The sequence below is a fragment of the Centruroides sculpturatus genome, unplaced genomic scaffold (assembly GCF_000671375.1).
Source record: "Centruroides sculpturatus isolate CEXI.00-Female unplaced genomic scaffold, Cexi_2.0 scaffold1392, whole genome shotgun sequence".
NCBI classification, from domain to species: domain Eukaryota; kingdom Metazoa; phylum Arthropoda; class Arachnida; order Scorpiones; family Buthidae; genus Centruroides; species Centruroides sculpturatus.
Window position 1 is genome coordinate 63,437 of NW_019385560.1, and position 8,050 is coordinate 71,486.

The 8,050-nt window shown below is 31.0% G+C and overlaps 1 long non-coding RNA gene across 1 annotated transcript; it reads left to right on the forward strand.

Annotated features, from left to right (window-relative positions):
• Positions 1-7,029: 7,029 nt before the first annotated feature.
• Positions 7,030-7,892, forward strand: LOC111640144. The gene is made up of 4 exons (XR_002759222.1): positions 7,030-7,169; positions 7,383-7,457; positions 7,536-7,615; positions 7,697-7,892. It is a non-coding gene; the product is annotated as an uncharacterized LOC111640144 (long non-coding RNA).
• The last annotated feature ends 158 nt before the right edge of the window (positions 7,893-8,050 follow it).

Sequence of the window (8,050 nt, forward strand, 5' to 3'; positions counted from 1 at the left end):
ATACAGTAGAGCATCGATTATCCGACCCCCGATTAACCGTCACATCGGTTAACCGACCGTTCTAGTCGGCAAATTTCAAATGTCCGCTAGTGATGTGGCGCTACAATATTTGGCTATGTCTTGGCTACTTTAATATTATTTTTGTTAAATTTTTGCATATTTTAGCTGGCCAGTATTTAAACGAGGCTTAATTTTCTAATTATGAGTGATTGTTTGTTTTGTGAGCAATAAAATAATTTAAAAATAATTTTTAACGATACAATAGCGACGATTATTATTTTTAAAAAAAATTGTTAGGCTTAACATAGATGAAAATTCAACGTGAAGTTGGTTAATAGCGATATACTAATATACTAATTACATGAGATATACTAATATACTATACTAATAATGTATTTTTTTAATTCTTTTCGGTTATCCAATTTTTTCAGTTATCTGACCAACCTGAGTCCCCAATTGAGTCGGATAATCGATGCTCTACTGTACATAAAAGTTATATTAAAAGACCGAAATAATGATGAACACATCATAATTAAGAAACTGGCATTATGTCACAAGTGCAGTACAATAACTTCTATCTTTTTCATGTTTTCCATAACCAAGTCAACCATAGAGTTCTACACACAATTAATTACAATCAGTTACAGACCTCTTTAAGTATCAAACAATAAAGCAATGAACAAAATATGTGAATATTGATATATAGTATACAGGTAGCCCTCGGTTTATGCCACAGTTCCATTCCTACAAAAGCCAGTGCAAATCGAATCAGTATAAAATGAACCCATATTTACAGTGAGGTATAGGGTTAGGTTCTACATAAGTGAAAGATAAGCAAATAATTTTGTCTATTAATACAATATACATATAAACTTAACTTTTTAAAATATATTTTATCATAAAATAAAGTGAAATGTTTATATTAAAAATTTTAGCTTCAGATTTCTTACATTTTTCGGGAAAAAGTATCCATCTTTAATTGTTTACATTTTTGTTTTCTTTCATTAAGAATTTCGGAATATGGTCGAATATTATGCTCCTTTTTACATTTGCACTTCGCTCCCAATCATTGTCTAACTCACAAAGTTCATTTGTCAAACTTCCCGTAGTTGAAAGGATACGTTAACCCGACGTAGAGCTACAGATGAGCAGAGACACTGATTGGTCGACCACTGGTCACCATAGCACATATATAAGGTCAGTTTGAGCAGGAAAATTGAGGGTGGCTAAGGAGAGAGATATCGTCTGACTGACAAGAAGTAGATATTGTCTGGCTAATAAAAAAGTATCGTCTGGCCAACAATAAGTAGATTTGTCTCACTAACGATAGTTTGTGATCGCCAGAAGTGCTACTGCATCGTAAGGTGTTTTCCTGAACAAATTGATATGGGATACATTCATTGGTACTATGGATTCGGATGCCATTTATTGGACTATTAAGTTTAGTAATTTGACTCGTGGGTACCTAAACGTTTAGTATTTTAATATTAATTTAATGCAAATGTATATATACCCAATAATATTAAACAGAAAAAATAAATATATTCAATAAAAATCTTTGTTTTAATGAATATACAATGTCACGGCTCAGTAAATACAGCAACACTGAAATGAAAATCAGTCTAGCATAGGAAAAATTGGAGAATTACACCGTGAAACGACAAATTGCAGAGCAGCATTACTGTGAATCAGCGTAAATTGAGCCAGCATAAACCGAGAGCTACCTATATATATATAAATATTCAAATATATGAGTATTTGAGTATAACAACTCTGTAATACTCAAATATATTACAAGAGTCAGTAATAAATAATGTTAATACATATGTGAATATTTGGGTAGGTCTATTAACAAAACTATTTTTACCAAAATTAGGCAGTGGGCCACATGTTGTGCACCCACTCTAAAATATTAAAATTAAAATAAAAAGAAAACAATAAATTATTATTCAAAGATTTTATAAATAGCACAATAGCATAAGATTTCTAGAGTAAAATGTTAACATTAAAAAATAAAAGCACATTTAATGAAACTGTCATACCTTTCATTATCAATGCAAAATGCTTTAAGGTAAATATATGAAGCTGGAAAAATTCCCTTAAAAACAAAGTAAAAAATTTAATACAAAATTGTAATTTATTACATACTAAAAATTAAGTATATTTTAAATTTCAAGAAGTATAGGAAAACATCAATATTCAGTTAATTCTCTTAAAATGATTATTTAAATAAAATATTCTTACATGATAAATATAATTCTCATTTTCAAAAATACCATTTTTCAATAATAGTGCAACTCTTGCATTAGATATTTAATCACTCTCAAATACAATTATCAAAAAAATTAACTTGACATAAATTTAAACTCATTTGTCATCATCTTTTCCATTAAACATAAAAGTGTGTATATGACTTTATATGATTTAAATAGTTTGATGTTATTATAAAATCAAATATCACAAAAACTTAACAAAAAACTATTTTTTGTACTAAATAAAATGTAAAAAGACCAGTTTTGAAAATAGCTCATGAAAACAAGTCATGAAAACAAGTCAAAACAAACTAGGATGTTTTGACTTTTGATTTTTTTCCACCTGTTCAAAGTGTAGCACTAATAAATCCATATCTATATTAGTGCAAGGAACACAATTAAATGCATCTGTTCAAACAATTGTATGAAAATATATTTCATTTAGCCACATTTTAGATGGGCAGAAGAGCAAATGTCCAAATGTCTGCTGCCCACCTACGACAAATTGAAGATTGACTTTGCTTAGTTTGCAGCATTGAAATTTTGTTTCAGTTTATAACAGAAATGGAAGTTCATAAATACACCACTCACAAAACCAACACCAGCATATGAAAAGAAAATGAAAAATTTACTAATGTTTTTGTTTATGTGAAACAGACATCCTCAGGTACAAACGATATCAAACAAACAGCTAGTAAAATGGCCATTTCACATAGATGAAAATGTTAGTAAATTTTTCATTTTCTTTTCATATGCTGGTGTTGGTTTTGTGAGTGGTTTATTTATACAAACCCAGTTTTTTAGATATAGGGAAGTTCATAAAATGTTTGAAATACACTTATAACATTAAGTCTGTTTCACATGCAGAGCATTTCAATGGGTCAACGTGTCAACAAGTGTCCTAAAAAAAGACATATCTGTTGACTCCTATGAGTGTGTTGACTGAAGAATTCATTAACACTGCCTGATGTCATTGACTGAGACCACCACCATTAATTAACTTTGATGAACTTCCCAATATATAGAATATTTTCTATGGACCAATTATTTCAAAAAATAATACAATAATCACTGTAGACTTTTTGCCAATGTATACTATATTGAACATGCTCTAAATCAGGGGTGGCCAACAAGAGGCCCGTATCATGTATTTTTAAATTATAGCTAAGAGAAATTTGAAATAGCTCTCATTTTTGGAAAAATTCATAGATTTTAGCTATTTCAAATATCCCGCTATTTGACACTCAAGGTTACTTAGTTTTTTGTCCGATGTTAAGTGTTGATAAAATTTAATATGAGACTTCAACTTCAGCTATATATGTTCTGTGGTCTTCAGCATTTTCGGGAAACTCACAATGCTATTGTGAGGGTCAGAAATTATGTGTTATAAACTTTAATCNGAGATGCCCGTCCATTTACAGCATACTAAGGAATGGAAAAGACCATCTGAATCCGGACAGATTACCGGGCATCGACAAGGTCCCAATAAGGGATGGCAGATTTGATAGAGAAATGATATATGTTGGTTCAACCAAAAGGTCTTTAGCGGTACAATTAAAGGAGCATAAGTCAGACATACTACACAATAAATGCACAACAGCACTTTCGACTTATGTGACAGACCCGGACATTTCAGCTGACTTTAACGAAACACGTATCATCCTCACCACCTCGCATCAGGATCACCTCAAACTGTTGGAGGCAATGGAAATATTTAAGGTGGGATGCAAATCCACATGCATTAATTTTAAGGAGGAAATGTCGTTTTCTACGGCATGGCAAGTCCTAATGGATGATAATATTTAATTTTATTTACGTTTATAATGTTTCAAATTAAAAAACAGTTTACATTTCGAATCTCATAGTAGCATACAATGTTTGAATAAATTGGAATGCGTGTGCTTTTGGAATACAAAATCGAATGCCTTCTAAATAAGTTCAAAAGTTTAAAGACCAGCTTGCAACGGATTTAAGTAAATGCCTGAAGAGGTGTCGAAAACGTTAGCACTATAGAAACATTTTTTGCTCCAGTTATTTGGTTTGAAGTAAGAAGATTTAAATTTTAACCCGGTGTGTTAGGAAGTTAAATTAATAAAATCAGTTAACTAGATTAAATTACTGTAGATTGTAGGGTGCAAATCAATTTTTTAAGTATGAAGAAATCTGATATTTGACTGATAGAAATATGGTATACTATATATACATAACAGTTCTAGCCTATTTTAGTTGTTAACTTATAGAGCAAGTCTAAAACAGAATTCTAAACTAATTTCTTGAGTTTGAATTACTTATACACTAGAATAAATTAAATATTTAAATTTAAAGTAAATGTTTAATAATAATTTTTATAATTTTGTTGTTTTATGAAATTTTAATGTCATATTTTATTTGATCTTCAGACATTCAGTAAATGAGTAGAAGAACTGTAATTTTCAAATAGGTACTTATGGATTATTGAGAATGCAGATAACTTATATGCATGCAATTCATATCTACAGAAGTGCCCATGTAAGTACTCATATATCCACAAGAATCCAAATAAACCAAAAATACAAAATAAATTTCATATATTGTAAAAATGTAGTGTGGCTAAAAAGTCAGTTAACCAATATATATTTTTAATTTTATTTTAAAAACAATTTTATTTTAAAAACACAACTTTGAAGAAGTTGGATGTTACTATTCATGATTAATTTTTTTCCTTAAAAGTGACTTTTAGACCTGTATTTACTGTATTTAACTTTTATTGGATGTGTATTCTCTTAAAAACAAGCAAATATTATAATTTCAAATCCAAAACTCAAAAATGTTAATATTAAAAGATTTATTTATTAAAAGATATTAAAAGATTTGAATATTTTACTGAATGTAATTTAAGCCCATTTCCATAGGAATACTACATTCCAAGATAAACTGTATTTAAGATATATTTGTAAAAAATGAAATCCCTGAAGACAGACAAAAATATTTGAATTTACTTTTGTTTTAATTTGTTTCAAAGGCATTCTATGAAAAACAAAATGACTGTAGGTAAAATAAAATTATAAAAAAGAAAAATAAAAAACTATTTATATATATATATATATATATATATGGGTCAAAGCTATGTTAAAGTGGGGGAACTCTATGCATTTGTTATTCAAATTAGTTATTTGGAGTAAAGAAACGACGATGGAAAACATCCACAATACTTCTATGACTGGTTTTCATGCTAATTTCATATAAACATAACTAAATTTTATTATTTACTGATTTTCTTTTTGAAACCGTGTAGGACACGGTTTCAAAAAGGACACGGTTTATTATTTACGTAGATAGTGGTTAAGCCTAGGAATTTTTGGAGGAGATGGTCTGTCCTGGATACGTCGGGCCCCACATCACCCGGCTGCCTCATTATGCCTATAAATCTAGAATTAACTTTAATATCTTATAAAACTCTACAGCACTTCACGAATAGAGAAACGAGTGGATTTTGCTACATTAATCAATATAATACTGATAAGCAGGGACTTCCATTTGTCAACGGGCCTGCGGCAAAATGCATATCATATCAGGGGCTCTAGCAATAAGGATGTAAACGAAAAAGTTCCTCGGGGCCCAGGGCAATTTGCTCCGGTGATGCGTTATCCTATGGGCAATAAAGGGCAATTGCCTGGAGGCCCCACCAACAGGGGCCTGAAACCAATCTTTTATGAGAAAATATTTCTCCAAAAAAATTTCCGCCGAAAAAAAACTGTCTGAAGTCAACACTGCACATCGAACCTCTTAATTCAAATTTGCCTGGGCCCCATGAAGCTAATAAGCAAAGTCTTTCTTATAGTTTTGCTCCCCTCTTAGTGGTCCTTGATAAGCAAGAGAGATTTAGGTTAACAACACCGGAGGTGTAGAAGTTGATATCGATGAAGAAAAAGAACCCATTGTGATCATAAATAACGAATAATCCTGTAATACGGCAATCATCCTCTGTCATTGACTTAAATCCCTCGAAAAATTATACGGTTTGAAATCGTTATCCGTATAATCAGTAAATTTAACCGTGATTATACTCCAGAGAAGGAATTTAAAGAATATGTAGCTGCAAATTACGATTAATCGAAATATAATTTTTGCGTTTAATTCATTTTAAATCTAAACAAAAAAAATCTATAAAAATGCTGTTTTTAAAGTATATTTCATCTCAAGTAAATTTAATTACTTTAAAAAAATAATTAAAATTAGAATAGTGATAAACTTTTCTCGTGAACAGGCGGCCTTCTGTAATATACGTAAGATATCGAGTTTGAATGGCTTTCTGATTAATTAAAGATGATTGGTTGACGAATATTTAAAACGGTAGAAGTAGGCGTACATTTAAATTTTTTCAGCCAATCATTCTTTAAGACAACATATCAATTTTTATATAGTTTTATCTTACGTATCATGCAAAGGACGACTCACATTCGTAGACGATCTGGGACTTGTCAGGTGTCAGTTTACGCTCTGGAGGACCCGGAATCGTATCTGGGCTAGCAATCCCAGGAATTTTTCGGGAGGGGTGGTTTGTCCCGATATTTCGTGCCCCTTCCTCACCACCCGGCGAGCCTGGTCGAACCTATTCTAGACCTTGGACCGAACCCACGATGGGCATGAGCAAAAAGGTCCTCTAATGCCCACATGGTAGAGAGAACTAAAATATGAAAAAGAAGCAAGATTTATCCAATTGGAAATCAGGAAGATTAAACATTTTCCACGTTCTTTTTCTTTTTAATATTTAAAAAAATAATTGAGTAATTTTCCGTATTTTAATAATTTATTCAAATCTTTCTTTGCAAAGGTGTCCTCGTGGCAAAAGGTGACGTAGGAACAGGGACAATAGTGGGATCTGCAGTTTTTAATGTTTTATTTGTCATCGGAATATGCGGAATATTTTCTGGAAGAGTAAGTAAATTCCTTTTTTTTTTTTCTTTTTTGATACATAAAACTTAATTTTTCTTATGCAAATGACCTCTTTAGAAAGTCAGAAGTAGACTGCATCTTTTTATAATTACAAATTATAAAGAATTTTATGAAAAATGCAAATTTTTTTTCTTGCATATTCAATGAGCTGGTTCTCATTCCTCACCATACAATAAAGAAAATCTTTCTTTGCAGGAAGTTAATTTGTCATGGTGGCCAATTATCCGTGATTCCGTCTTTTATTCATTCACAGTAGTGGTCTTAATTCTTGTGAGTATTAGGGTCATTATTTGATTAAGAAGCCTTTGGAGACAGCTGACGTCCCGATTATTTATTTAATTTTTTTAGATTATTTATGATAGCACCGTCACGTGGTACGAATCGATAAGCATGCTAATCATCTACGCCTTCTATATCTTATTGATGAAGTGAGTCTCTCTTCGTTTGATAACTTAAGGGGGGACAATAAACTGTTACGTGTTGATTTTGAAATTAACCTTCTTCGACAGGTTCAACACTCAAGTACACTTCTGGATCTCTAGAAGACTCGGGATCGAAGACGAACTTACTGCTTCTCTGGGCATTCTGTCACAAACGCATGACAATAAGTGTTACAGCTCTTATGGTAATGAAATGTCTAATTTAATTATCATATTTTTGGCTATTTTTGGATCGATTAGTTTTAATGTGTATCAAAAGTTTAAAGTTTTTAATTAGAAATTTTAAATTGCCCTATAGGAAGCTGGAATTGTACTAAGCGTTAACCTTATTGGTTGAATTTAAATTTAAATTAAGTTAGTTACATTTAATAGTGAGTTCAATCTTTAGAGGGGTTGCACTCAAAGTGGATCCAGAAATATTTA